Source organism: Jaculus jaculus, chromosome 4, assembly GCF_020740685.1.
Source record: "Jaculus jaculus isolate mJacJac1 chromosome 4, mJacJac1.mat.Y.cur, whole genome shotgun sequence".
NCBI classification, from domain to species: Eukaryota; Metazoa; Chordata; class Mammalia; order Rodentia; family Dipodidae; genus Jaculus; species Jaculus jaculus.
The window spans coordinates 66124867-66151094 of record NC_059105.1 but is presented as its reverse complement, the minus strand read 5'-3'; the positions used below and the strand labels follow the sequence as shown (position 1 = coordinate 66151094).

General features: G+C 42.6%; 1 protein-coding gene across 2 annotated transcripts in view; it reads left to right on the top strand.

Annotated features, from left to right (window-relative positions):
- The first annotated feature begins 17413 nt into the window (after window positions 1–17413).
- Map3k20 (mitogen-activated protein kinase kinase kinase 20) overlaps window positions 17414–26228 on the top strand; it is a 188993-nt gene continuing 180178 nt past the window's right edge. Inside the window, exon 1 of one of the 2 annotated variants that reach the window (XM_045146949.1) lies at window positions 17414–17460. The gene's annotated coding sequence lies outside the window, so the exon portion shown is untranslated. Of the gene's footprint in view, window positions 17461–17682; window positions 17746–26228 lie in introns of those variants that run through there. The other variant, XM_045146948.1, reaches the window with a different exon arrangement.

Below are 26228 nucleotides of genomic sequence, written 5' to 3'. Positions count from 1 at the left end.
ATGAGCTATAACTTCATAAAATGAAACTGAAAAAAGTACAAGGCACAACAATAATTCATACAGATATATGCATATATATATATATATGGTTTTATCATGTTATCTCATAAAGAGAAAAGGTTTATTTTAGCTCAGTTTGTGTGTGTGTGTTACTATCATTACTGCTTCTGTTTGTTGTTTTCTTTCTCTTTTCCCTCCCTTCCTTCCTTCCTTCCTTCCTTCCTTCCTTCCTTCCTTCCTTCCTTCCTTCCTTCCTTCCTTCCTATTGTGTGGCAAATTCCTCTGAACTGAAAACAGCAAACAACTACTGCCAGCTTTATCAAAATCAGCTGAAGGGGTTAAGGCCCTTGCCTGTAAAACCTAAGGACCCATGTCTGACTCTCCAGATCCCACATAAGCCAAACACTCGAAGGTGAGGCAAGTGCAAGGTGGCACATGACCACTAGATGGCACAAGCATCTGGAGTTTGATTGCAATGGCTGAGGTCCTGGCTGCCAACTCTCTATCTTCCATCTATCTATCTATCTAAATTTAAAAAAACATTAAAGCAGCTGAGACAACTCACCAGTGACTCTCCAGACTAGATCTATTGACATTCCCCCACAGAAGGAAGGGCATTGGGAAGGTTGACAGATCCCACTCCTGACATCTCAGGCATCCTCTGTGCCAGCTGTATGCCATGATGCACAGGGTCTCGTGGCTTCAAGGGGAGATACAGTATGAGAGAATGAAAGGTCAAGAAACAGAGAGCTCCAAGACAGGCCTGGTTGCACACACCTTTAATCCTAGCACTCAGGAAGCAGAGGTAGGAGGACCACTGTGAATTCAAGGCTGCCCTGAGACTACAGAGTGGATTCCAGGTCAGCCTGGACTAGAGTGAAACCCTCTCTCGAAAAATAAAAAAATAAAAAAGAGATTGAGAGAGAGAGAGAGCTCCATCTAAGAAGCTCTGGGAAGGGCGTCATCCATGCTGGGATAAGACTTCTTGACGTTATGGGATGTCCCTGCTCTTGTAGGTAACTCCTCATCCCTGCTCTGGAAGTAACCCCAATAAACAATAAACTCACTGGCTCAAAAAAAAAAAAAAAAAAAGTTTTGGTCTGTCATCTGTACCTTATCTGGAGTGAGTAGATGTGTGTTCAAGTTTTCCCAGGAAAAGTTTATTGCAAGTCTGTCTTTGTTTCTTTGTTCTTTTTCTTTCTTTTCTCTCTCTCCTATTATTTATTTTATTTTTATTTATTTATTTTCAAGGTAAGGTCTTGCTCTAACACAGGTAGACCTAGAATTCATTATGTAGTCTCAGGCTGGTTTTGAACCCACAGTAATCCTCCTATCTCTGCCTCCTGAGTCCTGGGAGTAAACACATGTGCCACCACACCCAGCCTTTTTCCCTCTCTTTTATAAAGGGCCTTCCTATGTAGCCCAAACTGGCCTTGAAAGGTCCTCCAACTTCAGCTTCTTGAGCATTGGCATTATAGCTGTGAGCTGCCATGTGCCGCTCCGCCCCGTGCTGAGGGTTTCAGTCCCTGGCTGGCTGGTCCATTGCTTTGGAACTCTGGAGAGGCAAGCATGTTACAACAGGTTGCATGAGGTGAAGCAAAATTTCTCACTTCCTAGCTGGGACTGGACAGAGTAAGGAAGAAAGGAGTGTGATCCCATTGGCTCTTTTCAGGGTACAACCTTAATGTCCAGAAATCCTTCCTCCAAAGGCCTAAATCTCGAGCTTTTCGCCACTTCAAAGTGTTAAGCCTCCAACACAATTGGTCTTTTGAGGACACATCAGGACCAAACCATAAGAGTTGTCTCAAAATCTGACAATCAGCCTGTCTCACTGCATACTGGAGATGGCCAGAGTCTTCTTGCTCAGGAATATGGCTTATAGGAGAAACTGACATCACAATAACAGAGAAAATCCACGTCAGCTACCAAAAATAGCATGATTCTTCGTTCTTATATACATAAAGAGTAACTAGCAACCTGACATGTCTGAGAGCAGTAACATAATAAAATCTAAATGCAAAGATAAACAAAAGGAAAACCTGACTGCAGACGAACTACTCAAGGGACCTGCAAAGCAGCAATGATAGCAGATGTTTAGCATGTGAACACAGCTAATAACAAGAGTAAGCCGGGCGTGGTGGTGCACGCCTTTAATCCCAGCACTCGGGAGGCAGAGGTAGGAGAATCGCTGTAAATTCGAGGCCACCCTGAGACTCCATAGTGAATTTCAGGTCAGCCTGGGCTAGAGTGACACCCTACCTCGAAAAACAAAAAACAAAAACAAACAGCAGTAATGGCCAGCACTTTGGAACACTAACTCTGGACCATGTCCTGCTGTGGAAGTGTTGTGCATGTATGGACTTACGTACCTGAAACAGAAAACCTGATCAGTATCACAGAGAAGATGAAAGACAGGCTAAATGAAATATTCAAGGTCAAACTCAAAAGAAGCAGATCTAGTTTTACTCCAAGTCTATCTACTTCCAAACTACATCTTCTTAGTCCCTATCCCATAATTTTTTTTTTTTTTTTTTTTGAGGCAGAGTCTCACTCTAGCCCAGGCTAGTTTAGAACTCAAAACAATCCCCCTACCTCAGCCTCCGGAGTGCTGGGATTAAAGGCAAGAGCCATACCTGGCTTAGATTCTTATTCTTTGAGGCATTTCAATATCCATGTTAAAATTTATTCATAGGGATCCCTGGAGGCCTCGAGTGATTTTGTAATAAGAGATCACCCAAGGTCCATCCTGCCTTGCTTAGAAGCCTGGGAAAATGTGAACGTTTGAATTTGGTCCCCTCTACCCCTATATTCAGAATATGGATACTATGAAGCTGAAATCAGGCTCAAGACTTCAAGAAGCTGGGTGCGGTGGTGCACGCCTTTAATCTCAGCACTCGGAAGGCAGAGGTAACAGGATCGCTGTGAGTTCGAGGCCACCCTGAGACTACATAGTGAATTTCAGGTCAGCCTGGGCTAGAGTGAGACCCAACCTCAAAAAACAAAAAAAAAAAAAAAAAAAAAAAAAGACTTCAAGGATATTTATAAACTCTGTTCTATAATATGACTTCAACACTAAAACTTACTTACCACATCCATATCCATCAGGTACAGAAATAGTCTAAAATGTCAAGAGACATGTCTTAGGCAGTTTCCTCCACAGATAGAAACGTTGGTTACTGCTATCAAGCTGTGTCATCTAAAATACTAAAACTTCGGCTGGAGAGATGGCTTAGTGGTTAAGCACTCGCCTGTGAAGCCTATGGACCCCGGTTCGAGGCTCAGTTCCCCAGGTCCCACGTTAGCCAGATGCATAAGGGGGCGCACGCGTCTGGAGTTCGTTTGCAGTGGCTGAAAGCCCTGGCGTGCCCATTCTCTCTCTCCCTCTATCTGTCTTTCTCTCTGAGTCTGTCACTCTCAAATAAATAAATAAATAATGAACAAAAAATATTTAAAAAATAAACAAATAAAATAAAATACTGAAACTTGTTGGAGAGTTTCTGTTAATATTTTCATAGCAAAATGAGCTAGACAAGCTGATAATCTAGACAGGTACAAGATGGGTGAACAAGGTTTAGATTTGATTACTTAACTGGGATTATTCAGCACAATTTTGCAAATCTGACTTACAATTATTTCGAAATGTCTACCACAATGATTTGGTAAGACTTAAACTGTATAGTAATGAAGATGAGATAAGGCAATTATCCAGTTATTTCAACTCTTAACTTTTTTTTTTTTTTTTTTTTTTTGAGGTAGGGTCTCATTCTAGCTCAGGCTGGCTGATCTGAAATTCACTATGTAGTTTCAGGGTGGCCTTGAACTCATGGCAATCTTCCTATGGTGTGCCATCACTTGCGGCTATCAAGTCTTAATTTTTCCTAACATCTACCTATAAGAGAACTTTGATTAAAATGTTTAAGAAACTGAAGCAAAATGTGTGTGTGTATGCCTGTGTATATGAGCAGAGAAAGTGTTTGCATTTACATGAACATGCTAGATAATTAGCTCTGCTCTTCACTCTGAAATACCATTCCTTCCCTTGAAAACTTGCTGTGCTAGTTCAAGCTTCTGTAACAAAATGCACCCTTGCCTACATGTTACTTCCTACCATATACCATGTGTTTTGATTTATTTTCTCCATCCAGCAACAACTTTATTAATACAAAGTTTAAGACAGTTTCAAAATATAAGGTTGAAAATGAGGACAATCATACGAAGAATTATCACAAAACATGACTGGGAATAAAGGATGGATCATGTCAGGAAGATGGACAGTGAAAGCAAGAGCTAGCAAAGTGCCCTCAAAAATCCACTTCTTAGGCTGGCGAGATGGTTTAGCAGTTAAGGTGCTTGCATTCAAAGTCACAGGACCTCAATTCAATTCCCCGGGACCCACATAAGCCATATGCATAAGGTGGTGCATGCATCTGGTGCACCCATTCTCTCTCTCTCTCTCTGTCTGCCACTCTTTTTCTCTCTTTCAAATAAATAAATAAATGATAACTAAAATAGTTTTTTTTTTTTTTTTAAATCCACTTCCAGCCAGGTGTGAATCCCAGGCCTTTAATCCCAGCACCCAGGAGGCTGGGTTAGAAAGATCACAAGGGTAGAATATACAAAGAGTGTGAAGCTATGAGGAGAGACCCTATCACAAACAAAGACTGAACTCTCTCTCATACTTCCTTCAAACTTCATATAAAACAAATTGTCCCTAGTGGAAAATTAAGCTAACAAATGGCCCAATCAATGTCTTCAACAGAAGTTTAATGCTTTAAGACTTTCAAATGACTAAAGAAATAGCTTAATTGGTAAAGTGCTTGCTATTCAAAAAATGAGGACCTGAGTCTGATCCCCAGAACCTGTGTAAAAAATACTGGGCACGATGGCATGAGCTTCTAATCTCAGCACTGAGGTGACAAAGATAAGCAGATCCCTGGAGCTTGGTGGCCGGCTTATCTAGCCCACCTGGGAGTTTCCAAGTCAAGGAGAAACCCTATATCCAAAAGGGTGGACGCCATTCCTGAAGAACAGCGCTTGAGGGCTGGGCATGTAGCTCACTGGTAGTGTGCTTGCCTGGCATATAGGATGCCCTAGGCTCAATCCCTAGTACAACTAACAAAAAGGAAAAAAATTTTGAGATGCCTTCTGGCCTCACCTCCACACCTGCACACACACGTGCACACATAAAGAATTTAAAATGAATCAAGAAAGACTACAAAACTACCTCCCCCAAGGGCTGCAGAGACAGCTTAGCGGTTAAGGCAAATGCCTGTGAAACTTAAGGACCCAGGTTCGTTTCTCCAGGTCCTACATAAGCCAGATGCACATGGTGGCGCATGCATCTAGAGCTTGCAGTGGCTAGAGGTCCTGGTGCACCCATTCTCTCTCTCCCTCTCTTTCTCTGTCCCTCTCAGTTTCTAGTAAATAATAAATAAATAAAAATCTTTTTAAAAAGCTACCTTCTCCAAAAAGGGAAGAAAAGAAGAAAGAAAGGAACAAGGGATTTCCATGGGAAACAAATTTTCCTGGTCTTATTATGCCTTGTCTCTCTAATATAAGAGATCTACTGTGGAATTATTTTAAAGTGTGGCATATAAAATTGTATGCTGTTAAGTCAGGGAAATTGAAAATCACTGGACATTTTCTCTTCAAATCCTAGAGTGAGTACTCAGCTGCATCCAAAGGCAGGTGTGAAAGATTAACATGTACTGAGAACAAGACATTTGCTCTTAAAGTTCTCCTGAAAAAAAATTACAGAAATATAGATTTTTAAAAACATTTTTATTTACTTATTTTCAAGGAGAGAAAGAGAGAGAATGGGAATTCTAGGGCTTCTAGCCACTGCAAACAAACTCCAGATGCATGAATCACTTTGTGCACGTGGCTTTACGTGGATACTGGAGACTCAAACCCTGGGGTATTAGGCTTTGTAGGCAAGTGCTTTAACTGCTGACCCATCTCTCAAGCCCCAGAAATATAGCTTTGACATTTAAATATTATGCTTTTTTAAAACTATCAATAAAATAGTATCTGTATTTGCCTTTATTATATAGCAGTAACTTTAAAAAAAACTTATAAACAAACCTCTTTCATAAATTTCCACACTTACACTTGCTGACAACACTTTAAGATGGCTAGTGGAGTTATGAGGGAACTACTTAGATAGGGAAACTATGTTTTAGAGGTCAAAGAAGCTTCTCAAGGTGGAAAAGAAAAGGTCATCATGTGATATTCTGGTGAAACCATAGGGGAAACAATAAAGAGAGAAAGAGAGAGATGGGGTGGAGACATGGCTTTGCGGTTAAGGTGCTTGCTTGCAATGTCTAATGAAAGTTTAATTCCCCAGCACCCATGTAAAGCCAGATTTTTAAAAATATACAAGCCAGGTGAGGTGGCGCACACCTTTTATCCCAACACTTGGGAGGCAGAAGTAGGAGGATCACCTTGAGTTCAAGGTCATCCTGGCACTACAGAGTAAATTCCAGGACAGACTAAGCTAGAGTAAGACCCTACCTTGAAAACCAAAAATATTACATACATATATATATAATATATACATACATTTATATATATATATATACATATATATATATATATATATATATATATATATATATATATATATCCCTGAAAAAAAAGATGCAGAGATTGAAAGAAAAAAGAAAGAAGCAATTTCAGAGAAGCAAAGACCAACTGCATGTATAAGGATTTAAAACCACCAAATGTGGCTCTAAGCAGTGCAATAAGTGGCAGGTAGGAAGCTGGTCTCACTGAGGACGTAAACTAGCATCACAGGAGACTAGTGAGGAGAGTGAAGTGTGACAAAGAGTGGAGCAAAGTCCAGTGAGGTGCACTCCCTGATTTAAGGTGGCATGTCAGAATCTATGATAGTCACCCCAGACTATCCAGGGGGCAAGAAGTCAGGGGGGAGGTCATATATCTACACACACACACACATATGTGCATACACTCATCCTTATTTATATAAATGTACAAAATACTAAATAAATTTCATGTAACTATATACAACACATGTTTATACCTTACATATCTTTTATATACCTTCCTACAAAATTCTCCTGAAATCTACTTGTGTTAGAATATTGATAGCATACATAGGAAAAGCAAATATTATGATTATAAAATAAATTTCTTAATGTAGAATATGTCTTATATCAGTGGAAGAACTTTCACTGAGGAAAAAGGCTTAATTTCCTTTTATAAATAGCTGTGGATTAGAGCACAATAGTTCTAACTCTGCTATTGCTGTGCATTTAAAGCCAAGATGATGACTGTATTGAAAAAGAGGGAAGAGGAAATCAATAGATTATGGCTTCAATAGAGCTCACAACAGTGTTGATTAGAGAACACAAATGGATTGCATAATAGTAAAATAACTATAAACTGGGTATGGATTTAAGCCTATGTTAAGACTATTCTTAACTGCATTGTATCTTTAGAAAACATGCATCAAAATTACAAGAGCAAATTAAATCTATTCGACCACAAAACTTAATACACAAGAAATAGCATTTCTTCTAATGATCTGGATGACAGAGTAAGTAGCATGTTAATGAAATTTGCAGATGCTGCTAAATTGGAAGGTGTTACAAACACCCATGTGGATAGGGCTTGAATACACATGGACCTTACAAACTTAATGAAGACCCCATGGCAGCAAAAATAATAATAAAAAAAAATTAAAAATACAGTCAACTAAAATTTACCAAAACATTAGTTGGATATACCAATAATACCAAAATATTAGTGGGATAAATTTCAATATGAGGGCCAGGCATGATGATATATACCTTTAATCCCAGAAAGGCAGAGGTAGGAGGCTTGGCATGAGTTTGAGGCCACCCTGAGACTACATAGTGAATTCCAGGTCAGCCTGGGCTAGAGTAAGGTTCTACCATGAAAAACCAAAAAAAATTTGTTTAACATGAAAAAGAATAACACCACAGATGGTGGATAAAAAAATGACTTCAATATTTAACCAGAATATTCTGATTATATTTGCTGGTACAATCACATTTGCAGGGTCCTGGGCCAGGTACTGGGGAATAATAATTCCTTTATTGCACATCCCTTATCAAGGCAGAATTAACTGTCAACTTTGGGAAGGCAAGTAAAATGAAGAAAACATAGTTATTAGACAGATTAGCAAAGGAGAAATGTATAGAGGAGAGAAAGGAATTTTTAGTGAAGATTGGTGGCTATGTATTAGGATCATTTAATTATATCACAATGAAGAAAGATCATGAAGCTGATTGTGGTGTCTCCCACCTATAACACTGGGACTTGGGAGGCTGATTCACACACAAGCATTGCTCTGAGTTCCAGACCAGCCTGGCTACAAAATGAGACCCTGTCTCAAAAAAAAAAATTTTTTTTAAGGCTATGAAAAAAAGTATGGATACTGAAAATTTAACATAAAAAATGTAAGATCACACTTGAGTATTTATGAGCAATTGTTAAATGAAATTCTTAAATGAGACGAATGAAATTGTTAAATGAAATGAGTAAAGTTCCTCATGAATTAAATGTTTTGCTTTTCCAAATATCAACAAATAAGAGTTCTCCTTCCTTACAGGAAGAAAGCATGTGTCTAAATCCATGAAACTGATAACATGTGGGTCTCTATTAGTGGACTGCTTAGAATGTCTGGAAGTTTGGATCTGAGAATTAGGTTTATCCAAGAAAACAAGGTGTGTCTCCTGGAAACATGGAGACTATAAGACAATGATAGCGTATCTAGACTGTCCTGCCAGCTCCCCGACATGAAGATGCAGACATCTCGGGATGAAAGCTCGACTCACATTATTGGATCTGTTACCGCAGAAGCCTCAACCACAGAAACGTGACTGTTTTCATATTTGTGTTTAGGCAATTATATATCAGGCCCAGTGCCCTTTAGATTTCAGTAATGCTCTTTTTTAAGAGTCTGCTGTCCCGCCACCACACCTGTGATGGAGGCAGAGCCGCCGGCTTGGTTGCCAGGTGCGATGTTGAGAGTAAAAATTGATAGGGAAAATCAGAGGAGGAGAAGATGCTGAGAGGGGTACATTGATAGAGGAACCGAGGGAGGATATTTTTCTTTCATTCTACCATTCCTTTTATTTTTTTTATATACTTCAATTTCTTCTGTCATTCTGAGGGTTTCTATTTAGAAAGGTTTTTTTTTTTTTTGGTTTTTCAAGGCAATCTTGCTCTAACCAAGGCTGACCTGGAATTCACTATGTAGTCTCAGCCTGGCCTTGAATTTACAGTGATCCTCCTACCTCTGCCTTCTGAGTGCTCGGATTAAACGCATGAACCAGCAGGCCTAGTGGAAAATATTCTTTACACAAGTCTGAAATTCTATTTTTCAACCATTAATTAATTACAAGTAGTGGAAATTGTTGTATTTAAATTCTTGAAACATCCAGGGATGGCCTGACCCCTTTACAGTTAGGTTACTTAGGTGGTATCATTTTAATAAATTATACAAAAAGTTTGAAGTTCCTCAGAAAAAAAAAATCTCAGCATGAGTGGAGACAGGAAACATGGACTTTTTTTTTCCATATCATGCACAGAAGTCTTAGGACTTGAGGTACATATAAAATAGGTGACTTCCCCTTCTCCAACTATCCTTTCAGTGACCTCTCTGAGACAGAATGATACAGACTGGGGCTGGAGAGATGGCTTAGGGGTTAAGGCATTTGCCTGCAAAGCCAAAGGATCCCGGTTTGACTCTCCAGGACCCACGTAAGCCAGATGCACAAGGGAATGCATGTGTCTGGAGTTCATTTGCAGTGGCTGGAGGCCCTGGCTCGCTGGTGCTTACACCCCTCTCAAATAAATAAATAAAAATAAAATATTTTAAAAAGAATTATACAGACTGAAAGATGATGCTGAGTTCATTGCTTATCAAATATTTCTGAAGTATATCTCCCCTGGTGTATACTATAGTGTTAAAAAGAAAATGCGTTACAGAAGCAGACATATCAGGGTTTGTTTATATTTCACTTATGTGATATTGAGCAAGCTGCCTCGTATCTCTTGAGTCTTCAGCTCCTCTTTCATAGAATATACATTAAGCAATTAGTATATCTGTAAAAGGTCTAGCAACTTGCCCAACAGAATGAGAGATCATAAAGTATTAGTTTCCATCCTCTATAAATAAAACCTGACAGCTAAATTTAGCTATTTGAATGACAAATTCTATTCCAGCCACTTTCTTTTATTCATTTTGTTAAATATTTGAATGCTTCCAAACACTATTTCCATGCCAGTTGTGCTTGGTGCTCACAGACATAATAATGTTATATGTGGCTTGTGTGTGCCTTTAAGGTTCATGGAAAAATAAAAATGTTACAAGGGGGATGGGATTACTACCTCACAGAAGACTAGAAAAGGCCTTGGGGAACCTGAGGGCTTCAGTTGGGCCTTGAAGGCAGCGGTGTTCAAAGGCAAGCTTAGAGATTAGAAGCACAGGCATGGTCCAATTTACTGCAGATATGAAGCTCTTAAAGACAGCAGGCAATGTTGGGCAGGAAAATTTGGGTTTTCATTGTGCCCTAAGGAGCTTGGACTTAATATGGCAGGCAGTGAGGTGTTGGTAAAGGTTTTCAAGCAGAAGTTCCTGCAGTGTCTTGAGACAGTCTCACGAGGTAGCTGGTCTTGAACTCACAATCCCTTTGCCTCAGCCTTCTGAGTTCTGGAATTATTGGCATGTGCCATCATGCCCAGCAGCTTTTGAGTGTTGAGACGATTCTTCTATCATACTTGTTACATGTTCCTTCTAAGTTCATGTGATTCCCTAATTCCATGTGCATGTCACTTGGGTCTTCATTCAAGCTGTGATGATGTTGAATAGGGCTGGGTGGAGGACAGAACCAAGCAATATACGGTAACAAACTCCTCCTCCTTCTTTCTCCATGTCCTGAATTGAGTAGCAACTTATTATGTTGTGTGTCATCAGTGGAAACCTCTCCCCCTGATGTATGAGATCATTTTGAGAAAGACAGTCTATACCATGCTCCATGGCTCTACTACAGGAAAACCAGGCACTTCTTGGTTTCAATGAATGCAGACTGGTTCCTGTTCAAAATGACCAGCATTTCACTGAAGAATGCCATTTAATAATGACCTATTATTCCTGCTGAAAGTCCTACCAAGTGTCATATCTTTTGGGAAGGAGGCCAGTCTTTGTGTGGCTGGGACAAAATGCATGGCCAGAAGTAGCTTTATGGAAGAAAAGAGTTTATTTCAGTGAACAGTTTCAAGGGCAAGTTTGGTTACGGTGGGAAAGCACAGCACGTGCAGAGAGCTGGCTCACATCCTCCCATAGCCGCACCGAGGCAGTGGACAGAGTGAGCTCACTCAGCACCAGCAAGGAGAGCTGAGCTATTAAATCCTGAGGCTCTGCCTGGAGTGACACATACTCCTCCAGCAAGGCTCCACCTCCCAGGATTAGGTAAGAGGTTTCATGACAAACACAGGGGGCTATGAGGGACATTTTACATTCAAACCACCACAGACACTATGGGGCTCTTGCCAAAAAGCGGAGCTAATGGTGAATGAGTCCGATGGCAAAGCTTGCTGCAGAAAGGTGCAACAAACTCAACTTCTAGATCTTAGATTTAAGGAATAGCATGGCAAGCAACAGTAAAGAGTGAACAGTAAGCTGGCCTTGATTGCCTCATGTGACACAGGCAGAAATGGTCCCAAAGAAGGGACAGCTGCTTAAGACTAGGGCTGGAACCATGCGCCTAATTTTCTGTTAGACCAACTTTTCATCATTAGACTAAGACATTGTCTTCACTGTACATTCTTATGAGTAGAATTTCTCAGAGGAAACATGTGTTATGATATTGAAATACATTAAATGCAGACAGAGAATCCAGCTACCTTCTACTTAAGCCAGACATTAAAGAGATTTGCCAAGATCTACAACTCTTCTAACTTTTAAAGAGTTTAGGCATTGGTTATCTTGCTTTGCCTTGCTTTGTTTTTACTTTATTTTTTTTGTGGCAAGGTCTGGTTAATCCAACCTGGCTAGGAATTCACTAGTAGCTCAGCCTGGTCTCAAACTTGCAGCAATCACACTGCCTCAGCCTTCCAGGTGCTGGAATTACAGCCATAAAACACTATTCCTGGCAGCTTTTCATTAAAAAATGTCATTTATGTTAACATAAGTGGGCTTATTAGTTTTTTTTAACTTTTTAGTTATGACTGAGTGTGAGAGAGAATGAGCATGTCAGAGCCTCTTGCCACTACATAACAAATCCAGACACATGTGCCACCCTGTGCATCTGGCTTTAGGTGAGCACGAGGGAATTGAACCCAGGCCAGCAGGCTTGGCAAGCAAGCATCTTCAACCGCCAAGCCATCTCCCCAGCCCAAGCTTATTAGTTTTAAATGAATGAAATAAAAACCATTTTAGTGTTAACTTATAACGTGATATTGACAGGTTTATCATGTAAAAGTTACTTGGCACTGGGTGTGGTGGTACACGCCTTTAATCCCAGCATTTGGGAGGCAGAGGTAGGAGGATCACCGTGAGTTCAAGGCTGCCCTGAGACTACAGAGTGAGTTCCAGGTCATTCTGGACTACAGTGAGACCCTACCTTGAAAAACCAAAATAGATGAATAAATAAAAAGTTACTTGGCATCCTCAGTAACATTGTTTTTAGAGTTTAAAAGTGTCTTTTTTTTTTTAATTTTATTTATTTATTTATTTGAGAGCGACAGACACAGATAGAAAGACAGAGAGAGGGAGAGAGAGAGAATGGGCGCTCCAGGGCTTCCAGCCTCTGCAAACGAACTCCAGACGCGTGCGCCCCCTTGTGCATCTGGCTAACGTGGGACCTGGGGAACCGAGCCTCGAACCGGGGTCCTTAGGCTTCACAGGCAAGCGCTTAACCGCTAAGCCATCTCTCCAGCCCTTAAAAGTGTCTTGAGACCAAAAAGTTGGAGACTTCCTTGGTTTAAAAGCACAAGCCCTGAAAGCTACCTTGAATTCCCTGGGGGAAGGCAAGATGCCCAGAGCCCAAATGATGTGAACTACCTGGCCAGATTATTGTGGAGGTTAGATGAAGACACTCTATGTCAGTCTCTTAGCTCAGTGCCTACACAGGGGTATTCAGTACACACTAGCCATCGTCATCACTAGGAATACCACCATGACTCCTGCCTGTAGCATTTTTACTCAGCTACCTAAAAATTTGACTCCTTGAATTTGTTAAATGCCTTTTAAAATTTTTATTTTTTAAATGCTTTTATTTATTCATTTGCAAGGAGACACACAGAGGGGGGGGGGGAGAATGGATGCATCAGGGCCTCTAGCCACTGCAAACGAACTCCAGATGCATGTGCCACCATGTGTATCTGGCTTATGTGGGTTCTGGGGGAATTGAACCTGGGTCCTTTGGCTTCGCAGGCAAAGTACCTTAACAGCTAAGTCATCTCTCCAGCCCAAAATGTTTATTTTTTTAATGCATGTGTGTGTAATGTCTGTGTGTTTATGTCTGTGGGTGCACAAGGATGTGGATGGCATATGCACACGCATATAAACATGCGTTGAGGTCAGAGGACAATCTTGGGTGATGTTACTCAGGAATGTAATCCACCATTTCTTTTTTTAAAAAAAATTATTTATTTATTTGAGAGCCACAGACACAGAAAGAGGCAGAAAGAGAGAGAGAGAGAGAGAGAGAGAGAGAGAGAATGGGTATGCCAGGGCCTCCAGCCACTGCAAATGAACTCCAGATGCATGTGACCCCTGTGCATCTGGCTAACATGGGTCCTGGGGAATCAAGCCTAGAACCAGGGTCCTTAGGCTTCACAGGCAAGTGCTTAACTGCTAAGCCCTTTCTCCAGCCCTCATCCCCCCTTTCTGAGACAGGGGCTCTTATTGGCCTGGAGCTTACCAATCAGGCTAGACTGAAAGCCAGTGAGCCCCAGGGATCCTCTGGTCTCTGCTTCTCATCGCTGGGATTGCAAGCACGTGCCACCATGCTGGCATTTTTGCGATTGGGCTCAGGGGCCGGAACTCGGGCCCTCATTTTGTGAGGCAAGCGCTTTCCTGACATAACCATCTCCCCAGCATTCACTAATGCTCTTGAGCTTTAAATACAGCTTAACAAAATAAATGTCACTTAACATGCTGTTCAATAGGATTGTTTCCCTGAAACTGCTCTTAAGTAGTAATTCTGGATCTGCTGCCAGCTATCAGTAAGTTGAGAGAAGTGCAGGTGGGTGACTGACAAGGAAGCCTTCTTATCCCCCTCTCCCCTTGTAGTGACAAAAGCTACAACCAGCGACCCCCCCCCCCCCCCCCCCCCCCCCCCCGTTCCCCAGCCACCTTGCCTTTTCGTTTCAGGTTGGGACTCTTCCTTGTCTGGATCACAGCTGACAATGAACCATCTGTGAAGGCTAGCACATCACCTCCATGGGAACTCAAGGTGCACAACCACCGTTGAGGTAAGTGGCCCTTTGCGTGGGACCCTTTGCCTTCCTTTCGTCTACCAAGCCCTCCTCATTCTTATCGTTTAAGTTTAGAAGTTGACTTGGAAGCCTTCACTGGCCTGTGTTAAGTGCCCTGCTGGCCCCTCATCTGTGCTCCCTTAAGAGCACACCTCCTTAATTGTTTGTATCCTCACCGGCTGTTCCGTGTCACTCTGCAAACTTTCTGGGAGAAGGGCTGCATCTTGCTCACAGTCCTAGACACAAAGCCCAGGATGATGCTGCCTGACTTTCTTGATCTACTACTTCTGTCATTCCCCAGCACACATAAAAGAATTTAGCAATCTAATTGCCCTCGTGAACCTCTTTGTCCTCAACGTACATATGAAAACAAAGGCCAAACCATGATCTAGGTTTCATGTATGATTTTAAGGTAATAGCTCAAATGTGATTGTGCACCTTTAAGAGGAGTTTCAGGTAAACAATGCTATTGAATAGCAGGTTGAGTGACATTTTAATTTGGTTAAGCTATATTTAAACAGCAAATACTCTTTTTTATACTTAGAATGCATGTTTATTTTGGAAGGTGTCCTTAGTTATGAGAGGGTGGTAAGGACTTCCAAGCCACCCCACTGCCCAGAGTACATCTATTTTTAGTGTGGAAACATCTGAAGTAAAGGAAGAGGAAGGTTTGATAGAGTTTGGACTAGGACTCTTGTTCTTCCTCTTCACATATGTAAACCTAGATTCTACTTAATGCGAATGAACCAAGAAAACTTTCAGAAAGCTTTTGTAAAAGTATGAAATAGCTGAGTAAGGGCTGGAGAGATGGCTTCTTATTTAAGAGCACCTTTTGTGCAATCATGAGGGCCTGAGGGATTTTAGAGACCTATATAGTTCAATACCCAGGATCCATATAGACAGGTGGGCATGGGTACCCAGTCCAATATGGGAGCAGAGACCCAAGAATCACTGGAGCTCATGGAAAGAACAACAAACCAAACCCAAACCAGCAAGCTCCAGGATCAGTAAGAATCTAGCTTAAAAAAAAAAAAAAAGCTGGTGGAAGAATGGTGGAGTGGGACACTCACCGTCCAGCTATGGCCATCCCAGGAGAGGGCATCCTGCCACAGGATAGGCACACACATGTGCATACACCACACACACACACACACACACACAATGCTGAGTCAGTCACAGAAGGAAGCACTACACTAGACTAAATTAGCTCAGGGGTCCAAAGAGGTCAGTATAACCCCAAGGAAACAGAGATCTTGAAAGAAAACTCTAAAACTTGAGGCAATCCACTTATTACACAATGATTTTATTTTTATTTCAACAATGGGCACACAGGAGATATGAACCCAAGCAGCTTGCACCTGAATTGGAAAGACAGGAGAGGAGCATGCCTACCAGATGATCCTTTAAGTATGCATGTGAAACTACCTTTTGGAATTTATTGCTCCTGCTGGCTAGTCTATGAGCCTCATTATATGAGGAAAATAGAATGAAGGAAAAATGGATGGAGAGGAAGGATAATGTGGATGTAGAGCTTTGTTTAACAATGTGTTTTTTATTTGTTTGAGGGATAGACAGAGAGAGGGAGAGACAAGACCAACCGAGAGAAAGCGAGTATGGGCATGTCAGGGTCTCCTGCCACTGCAAAAGAACTCCGACACATGTTCCACTTTGTGCATCTGGTTTTAAGTGGCTACTGGGGAATCGAAACCCAGGTAGTCGGACTTTGCAAGCAAGGGCCTTTAATGGCAGAGCCATCTCTCCAGCCCAGATGTAGAGCTTTTAAGCTGTGTTACCAATATAAAGCCATGGACACGAGATTTCTAAAGCTGGAATGCATTGTTCACCTCTTATTTTGGTGAGGAGGAACCTGGGGTCTATCCAGCCAAGCGTTCACCTGGTACCTTGCTGGGCTAAGACCAAAGTCCGGTTCTTTGACTCATTAGGACATAAGCAAGTGTCACTGAAGGTAAGAGACAATAACTATCGTCTCTTTATGCCTGTGTTTTGTTGAAGAGCTTCAATTTTTTCCTTTTATGGGTACATGGTCTTTAGAATTATTTGATTACCTACATTAGAGTGTTTTACCATGTCAGTTTTTGCAATCCTAATTCCTCAGTTACCAAGATAATAACTTATTAATCCAAAATCCTCAGTCTTTTTAATGCAAAAAAATTCACCTGTGTTTCTGCATTCATATCTTTTAGCGTAGATGGATGATTTCCAAATTTCCTATTTCTCCCTTGGCCTCTTTTCTGAATTCAGTTCAACCGCTGTATCTCTACCTGCTTTTCTTCCCACTTCCAACTCAGCAGGAAGCCAGCTCCCCTCCTCATATTTCTATTTCTGTCTATGATGACATCATTCTTCCAGTCACCCAGGTCTCAAATCTTGGCATCATCTCTTTCTTCTCTTCCAAATGAAAGGATCATCAATTTCTGTGGCCTCTTTCTGAAACATACCCACCAACTGCATTTCTTTAAAAAAAAAAAAAATTTCATACCTTCTAACTCAGATCTTCGTGATCATATAACCAGGTCGTGACAATAATCACTTACCCCTAGCAATCTCTTCCACCGCCACTGCTCTCCAAATCACCATTACAACACAAACACCCATTTTACCCTATTCCTACTTGCCACAGTTCTCGTGATTAAAGTTCAAATTCAGAGCCCTGGATAATGGTGCCCTGGACAGCGTTTACAACTTCTCCCTTTTGCCCCGCAAAACCACCCTCCCCCATCCACTTCTTGCTAAGCCTGCCCACCTTCTTCAGCTCACAATATTGGGCGATGGGCTCTGTCCCCTCAAGGAGATTAGGTTAAAGCCACCAACCTGAGCCGCCTCAGGCCGTGAGCCCTCCTCAACATCCCTAGGGTACCCGCGGCATCCCGATTTCCATAGCAACCTACTTCGCCCGGCCCTTTTCCCAGGAGCCAAGCAGCCCCCTCAGGGCGTCCCCGGGGGCCTTCTGGGGGCCGCTGAGGCAAGGTAGTGTTAACTTGTCGCGGAGATGCCGGGGCCCCCCGTGGGGCAGGCAGGGCGGGCGCGGGTGGCGCCCGGGCGGGCCGGGCCGGGCCGGGGCGCGCGCTCGGAGGTAGGTGGTGCTGTGGCGGTGACTTGTCTTCCTCATTGGCGCCGCGCGGAGAGGCGGAATGTTCAACTCCTGACTGCGGCGGAAGCGTGGGAGCCGCGCGGGCCGCCGTCCCCGGACCCTCGTCGCGCGGGGCTTCGGCGCCCCGGCTGCTGCTCGCGCCCGCCCGGCCCGGGAGCCAGGTAAGGCCCGAGGTGGTGGGGCCCGGCGGCCGGAGGGAGGGCCGCGCGGAGGCCCGGGCGCCTCGGGGGCACCGTGCCGTCCGGCCCGCGCTTCTCCTCCTCGGCCCCGGGCCTCCGCCGTCCGCCGGCGGGCAGGGAAGTTCGGGCCCGTCCCGCGGACAAGTTGGCGCCCGGAAGAGCGGAGGCGCGACGGCGAGCGTCCCCGGCGGGCGAGCGGGCGGGCGGCGCTTCCGAGCCGGCCTGGCCCGGACATGTTCGCGGACGGAGCCCCGCGCCCGGCCTTCGAGGGCCCCCCGCGCGGGTCGCCCCGGCCCCGGAGCGCGGTGCGCGCGCGCCCCGAGGGACGCACGACTTCGTCCCGCCGAGCCCGGGCCACGGCTGCCGAGCCCTTCCGGCCGCGGCCCCGTGCGCCGCGGGGCCCGCGCCGGACTCCGGCGCCCCGGGCCTGCCGTGGGGGCCCCGCGTAGACCCCGCACCGGGCCCGCCCCGCCCCGCCCGGGTGCTGCGTGCCCCGGAGGCCGCAGCCACGCCTGGCGTGCGCGCGACAGCTTGCAGGGGGGAAAAAACAACAACAACAAAGCACAACTTTAATTCAGAACTGGCTAGAAGACATGGAATTGCCTAAAAAAAAAAAAAACAACAATGAGGCGTCATTGTTAGATGGCTGGAAATGTATGTTTCGGATGCGCCTTGAGATCCTGCATAAGCACTGTTTATGGGGACTTTAATTACTATTTTTGTTAGTTTCGTTAATAGTGAAAGCACACCATTTGGTGGCCCATTCCAGCGATTTCACAATAAGCAGCAGCTTTCATTAATAATGTGTCTGAGAATAGTCTCGCAGAATGAATCGAGGATATTTGAGTGAAGATGGTTGTTAAAAGTATATTCCTGTTTTACCCCTGAAGCTGTCGTCTTGCTTTTCTGATCCTAGGTGAAATAAATAGCCAGGGTTTAAGGGACCCAAACCTACCCAAACGTTTAACGATAAAATAAGTGATTCAAGGCCAGACTTCATTATCATAGACCCATCTTTACAGTGAAACTTCACTTTTTTTAAAAAAAGTGATGATTGCATTTTAATTATGATTTTGGTCATTTGTAGAATCTTTGGTTTAGATTCCTGCTGTAATAGAAAGTTTGGAGATTGTCAATGAGCATGATTTAGCTTGTTTGGAAAGAGGGAATTAAGATAAAGAAAAATGATCTTTCAGAGCAATTGCACTGTTTATTTCAATCTTTTACAATGTAATTTTGACTTTAACTTTTTGGGACTGTTTTGAAGTTCTTTTAAGTGGCGAGTGTTTAAGTCGAAAGTTTTAGTGGAAACATTTCTTACTGTCTATGAAAAAGTAGATGATTGATCTCATCTTCTTATTCTTTTAGGGGAGACCTAAGGACACATTAAAGCGGGAGTAATAATCAAATATTAAAGACACAGATTTAGATCTAAAAATGGATGGTCAAAGATCTTGGGAACTGAGGGACCTTCTTGCCAAATAAGGAAACTTGGCAAGTTACACTGTGTATTTTAAGTTAGCACAGAGTGAGTGTTATTGGCAATACATTGGCCCAGTGCCTATCTGAAAAGAACAGTGAAACTTGACTTTGATAGGGCTGCAGAATTATAAACTGGAGTTAGAAAGAGTGTGGAGTGAATAATTTAATCATCAGAGAAAGCACTAGAAAAACTGCAATGATATTTCATGAAAAGAGATCATGCAGAGTAAAGCTGTTAGTGTGTTGAGCAAGAGAGACATAGACAGTGGATTTTAGGAATTTTTAAAGGAAAGGAAGGAACCAATGGATTTTTTGAAAAACCAGGAATAGGTATGTGTGGTGTTACAGAAGTTGTTGGAATAAGACAGACTTATATCTGTATCCTCGGATGTTGGAAATTAAAAAAAAAAAAAAAAAACAATCTGGGTCATTTGTTTTCCATTTTATCCTGCCCAGGACAGATTGGCAGAGTGGGTGGCTGGTGTGTCTAAAATGTAATAGGAACAGCGAAGACACCTTCCATCTTACTGTGAGGAAGATTTAGGTTGCTGCTTTTGTGGCTATTAACCTTGCCCAACTACACACAAATCAGAGTTCCGGCTGTGACCAGAAAACTGTACCTGCACCTGGACATGCCAGGACATAGATGGGTTTGACTGATTCACAGGGACTTTTGTGTCTGACCCTTCTACAGACAGCCACAGCATCGATTATGTCCTAATAGCCAGTCAGTATCCCAACACAGGGAAAGACTGTGAGAACAAAGCAGTCATACATCTGATATCTAATCTCCTTGCCACTATTGCTACTAGGAAATTAAAGCCTCAAATTGAACTTTAGGTGGATAGTATGCAATCCAGTAATTCCTGCAGTAAGAAAAGGGTCTGTGTAAAGGGAGGAAAAAAGAGAAGTTAGGAGGCAGCAGAATGATTTGATGAAAAGTCTTATATGGTAGAAGAAAATGATGTGACTGTGGAGTCAGACCCAAGATGAATCCCAGCTGGGTAACTGTAAAATTAGGTAGTTGGCTTGGGCAACTTGGACACTCTTGATCCTCAGTTTCCTCACATGTGTATTGGGGACAGTAATACCTGCTTCCTAAGGATGAGATGTGTATGAGACAGCACATGGAAATGCGTGAACCAGTCCCTGAAACTGACATCACTACAACTAAACAATAGAGACCGCTTTTCCTGCGTATTTCTCAACTGTATAGAGCTGATTGTCTTACCTCTCCTAGCAAGGACTTCCAGTTTTACCTATCCTCAAGTCACACAATAGCAGATGTAGGCAGGAGGTTTGCATAATGACTCTTCAGCTCTTGGTATAAGGGTCTCTATACCTCTGCACTTGTATATAGCTTTGTAATGGTATGGAGGGAAGAATCTGAAATTAATATGTTTAAATATCTTTATGAAGACTTTGGAAGTTAATGGAACAGAGGAAGGCTATGGCCTAGTGGCCAGAACTGGAATCAGTTGAAACCATTCTTGACAGCACATTTGAGTACAGCCTGTCATCAAGGCTCAACACTGTCTTTTCTGGATTCCTCTCTGGACTTCCACTTAGCAAACCCCCGAAAAAGAAGGAAAGAATTTGCGTTTAGATCATGAAGTAAATCATTGCTTATTAAACCTTTCTTTCATGAACCATACAATGGGGGGGTAAAGGAACATGTTTTCAGGGGTTCACAAATTCAGCCGTAGGTACCTTCAGTGAGGGTGGGGAGATAGCTCAGTGGGTGCTTGCCTTCCAGGCATTGATCCTTAGAGCATATCTGTAAAAAGCTGGATATTGGGAGTCAGGTCTCTGTCAGGTGTATTCGGGGTTCACTAGCGAGCCAGTCTAGCTTAGTTGGTGAATTCCAGGCCAGAGAGAGACCCTGCCTCAAAAAGAGTGGGCAGTGCTTCAGGAATGACAGTGAGAAGTTGACCTCTGGTCTACACACACACACACACACACACACAAACACACACCCACACTCACTCACTCTGACAAACATAGGCATAAAGCATGCAAGCAGCATTGTCTTTAAAATCCTTTCTTAAAATTCATGTGAAGTTTTCATTCTTCCCTCTTCTTAATTGAGCAAACCGATATAAAAAGACACATTTATTCCTATAAATATTAAGTTATTTATGTGTGTGTGTGTATGTGCACGTACGTGTGTGCATGCACACATGCACCAGGATCTGTTGCAAATAAGAGTGCCTGTCTGGTTTTTTGTGGGTGGCTGAGGCATTGAACCCAGGTTGGCAGGCTTGGGAAGCAAATGCCTTCAACTACTGAGCTTTCTTCCCGGCCTCTATTCCTATAAGTCTTAAAGTCAAATTGGTGCTGTAGGACTTGGATTTCTTTTTTATTATTATTAAGTTGTTATATATATTTATTTATTTGAGAGAGAAAGAGGGAAAGGGAGACAGAGAGGAGAATGAATAGGCACTCCAGGGCCTCTAGCCACTGCAAACAAACTCTCTCTAGATGCATGCGCCACCTTGTGCATCTGGCTTATGTGGGTACTGGGGAATCAAACCTGGGTCCTTGGGCTCCTCAGGCAAGTGCCTTAACTGCTAAGCCATCTTAGCAGCCCCTTCCTCGTTTTTTTTTTTGTTTTTTTGTTTTTTTTTTTTTATTTCTGCACATACCTTCTGCTCAGTGCTGTGTACTCCATGTATGGGAACTGGCCCCATTAAGCTTTGCTATATGGGGTAATGTGATTTCATTTTACTAAGAAAAGAATAAGCATATCTGACACTACCTACACAAGACCATCATAATAGAAGGAAAAGATGATGACATCAAAATAAAAGAGAGACTGATTGAGGGGGAAGGAGTATGATGGACAGTGGAGGTGTGAAGGGGAAAGTCAGGGGTAGGGAACGACCACGGTTTATTCTCTATAATTATGGAAGTTGTCAATGAAAAAAATAAAAAAGAATAAGCGTAGATCATAATGTAGAAAGTTTTTATAGTCTGTGGTAATTTTCCTGCTATCAAGATGAAGGGGAAGCTCTTTGCTCTTGGAATGGAGAAGGAGAGAGAAGAGTGGTCATCAGGAATGTGGGTCTCACCTTATCAACCCTGGGAGAAGAAGTTTAGGAAGGTCGTCCAATCATTTTCATTATTTCCATCAGAGATGGCAGTCATTACTCTTCTCTATGATATTTACAGTCAGGAGCATTACTGCATCGTGTGAAAGAGGAAGGAGACCATCAGCACTCCAGGCTGCTTGGTCATGGTACTCACAGGGCCGGAGTAGACCATAAAGAAGCATCCATCTCACCTCTCTGATTCAGGATCTCCTCATCCCCCCTCCCGCTGTACACTCAGGGACGAGTCACTAAGAGGGCACAGTATTTTCTTGTTGGGCAACTCTAATAGTCAGGAATTCTTTCTGTAACTTGTGCCCACAGATAATTTTGCCTCCTGATCAGCAAAATATAATATAGGACCTTGCTCTTCCCTGCTTTTAATGTTCCATATCTTTTTATCTTCTATCTTCTGTCAAGATGGCCAGGGTCTGACCTGGCACATTTGCTTTTGTTAGGCGCTTTCATTCGAGTTATCAGTCTGAGGTTGTATCCTGTTTGTCAGCATCCAGAATGGTTGGATGCCTCTGGGGGTAGAGATAAAAGCTGAGATGCAGCAGGCCCTTAGCATGGGTGGGAGGCTTGCCCAGGAAGTAGACCTGTTACCCTGATGAATACCGTCCCAGTCACCTCCTGTACACTCCCCTGGTTGCCAGCGCCTAAGAATTTGTCCCCTTCATGCCCTCCATCTTCACTCAGCTGGTCTGTCTTCCTCGTGCTATAAGGAGCTCATCTGGTGGTCCATCCACATTGTCTTGTTGGGCTTTGTTTGAGCGCAGACTCATTCTACACAGCCTCTCTGGGGCCTGGGGCCTCCCCTGGTCCTCATTTATTTTACTGCTAACAGCACTTCTGGCCAGGAAGCATGCCATGGAAGTTGATTTTCATTTATTAGAATATTAATGGAGACTAAGAATGTTTCATTTAACGATCCTGTTTTTATTTTAACCTTTGCTCTAACTAGAGAGTTGCATTACTTATATGGTAAAGTACAGATAGAGGGGAAATTTAGCTGCTCTGTCTTTCAGACTCTTATTTAAAATTGGCTCCTCTCAGATATCCATTTCTGAAGAAGTCTTATTTGCTGAGCTCAGCCAGTTTTGTGGAAGCTATGTTGTTTTGGGAGAAGTCTTGAAGGAAATACCTATGGTCACCACAGTGCTCTTTTTATTTCTATATGGAGCCTTGCAGCTTTCATTATTGCAGCAGGTTCTTGTTTCAAAGAACAACATAGAACAGCAATCCTGTTTAGGAATAGAATCTTTGACCTTGACATGAGAAAATCCAACAAACCAAAGTGTTCTCTACTTTTTGAAGATAGGACTTTTTAAGAATACAGGACAGTGATTCCAAATGACATTTTCTAATAGACATGACAACGGGAAATTTTTATTAATTTATTTACCAGTCTACATTAAGGCAGCCAAAACATCACTAGTATAAGTAAGCATTATGACAGGCAATAATATGTTGAAAGCTCAGGGCTGTTTTGGGGAAATCTTTTTAAAAATCTTATCTAAGTCATGATAAAACAAATTGAGTTTTCTTTCTATGCTGTGTCAGAAAGAAGCATTACATTTGTGAAGAAAGGAAAACTACTTTTATGAAGAAAGTACAGATTAAGGATGGAAAAAGCAAGTATCTAAATTAGAAACAAAAGGCCCATATAAATCTAAAGATAGAAAACCCAGTGAAACTCTAAAAAACCAATTTCCTCTAAAGCTAATCTTTTTATAAAGTCAAAACATTTTATGGCTGGGGAGATGGCTTAGCGGTAAAGTGCTTGCCTGTGAAGCCTAAGGACCCTGGTTTGAGGCTCAGTTCCCCAGAACCCACGTAAGCCACCTGTCTGGAGGTGCATCTGGGGGTGCATGCATCTGGAGTTTATTTGTAGTGGCTGGAGGCCCTGGCACCCCAATCTCTCTCCCTCCCTCCCTCCCTCCCTTCCTCCCTCCCTCCCTCCCTCTCCCTCTCCCTCCCCCTCCCCCTGCCTCTTTCTCTGTTGCTCTCAAATAAATACATAAATAAATAAAATAAAGGCCAGGCTGTTGTGCTTGCCTTAAAAAATAAAATAAAAAAAAATTTAAAGTTATGTTGAATTTGATTAAAGCAGGTTGCAGTTTCTTGGGTTGCGCACTCCGTGCCGTGCAGAAGATGAGGTCGGAAAGAGGGCAGTGGCAGTATGGAAGGAGTGTGCTAGAACTCTCCCAAAGTGAGTGCTGTGGCTGAGTAAGTAGATCCTAGAGGTACCCCTGTCTGAAAATGAAAAAGACAAATGCCCTGGTAACTTAAGCATTGTCCCTGTGAAAACCAGTTAGAAAGAAAAAAGTATAGCTGCAACCAGGCATGGTAAGTGCACACCTGTAATTCTAGCTTTGGGTTTGAGGCAGGAGGGTCACAAGTTCAAGACCAGCCTGGGCAACAGAACAAGGCTATCTCAAAATTCATACATAATAATTAGTTGTCAGACAATCTTGGCAAAAGTGACCGGACCAAAAAAAATAGGGCAGTAAAGAAAGGGGTGAGAAGAAATTAACATATCCTTAAAGAAATGCAGATGAAAAGGATTTAGAGATCAATAGAACATTTATTTATTAATAACCATGCTATAAAAGTAATGGTGGATATATAGTAGAAACAATTCTGAGAGTAGGATGAGGAAAATAGAACTGATTATAAAGGGTAAGATAATTAGAAAACCATAATTTTATTTATTGTCCCGAGCACTGTGCAGGGTACTCTCGGGCCGCCTCTCTTCCCAGAACTTAGGGAGAATCAGAATTCATGCCACCGAGAAAGCTGAGTTCAGAGAGGCACTGTCCTTTACCCAAGCTCAGGCAGTAGTAAGTTTGCATTTGCTTCTTCCCCCGCCCCTTCTCTGTCACGTGGCCTTTCCCATCACAGAGCTGGGCTGCTTTTGTGTCAAGTTATCTATCTGTTGTTTGGAAGCAAGACTTAGCAATGAAGGCACTATCAAATATACTTAATAACTTTAGGGCTGTAAATTTGAGACATCAAGTAGGAAGGGTTTAATTAACTTTTTGTTTTTGTTTTGTTGTGGTAGGGTCTCACTCTAGCCCAGGCTGTCCTAGAATTGACTATGTAGTCTCAGGCTAGCCTCAAGCTGTTGGTGATCCTCCTACCTCTCTGCCTTCCAAGTGCTGAGATTAAAGGCATGTGCCACCATGCCTGGCTGGATTTAATTTTTAAAATATATTTTATTTAATGATTTATATGAGAGAGAGAGAAATACACACACACACACACACACACATATATATATATATATAGAGAGAGAGAGAGAATTGGTGCACCAGGGCCTCTAGCTGCTGCAAATGAACTCCAGATGCATGTACCACCCTGTATATCTGGCTATATGTGGGTACTAGGTTCTCAAACAGGTCCAGAGGCGTCCTAGGCAAGTGCCATAACCACTAAGCTATCACTCCAGCCCTGGATTTATTTTTTTAAGAAACTTCTATTGACAACCTCAATAATATACATAATGTACTGAGGTCATCATTCATTCTCTCTCTCTCTCTCTCTCTCTCTCTGCGCGCACATGCATGTGTGTGTGTGTGTGTGTGTGTGTGTGTGTGTGTGTGGTTTGTTTTTCTTTGAGGTAGAGTCTCACTCTAGCTCAGGCTGACCTAGAATTCATATAGTCTCAGGGTGGCCTTGAACTCACAGCGGTCCTCCTACCTCTGCCTCCCTAGTTCTGGGAATAAAGGCGTGTGCCACCACACCCAACTGAAACAATTACTTTTGCCAGCTTATGGCATTCCCATACCTAAGCTACAAAAATTTCTTTTAAAAAAGTGATTGTTGCAGGAGCTGCCAAGGCAGAATCCAACTCATGCTCATCTGCTTTAAAACTTTGCTTTGAAGAATTAG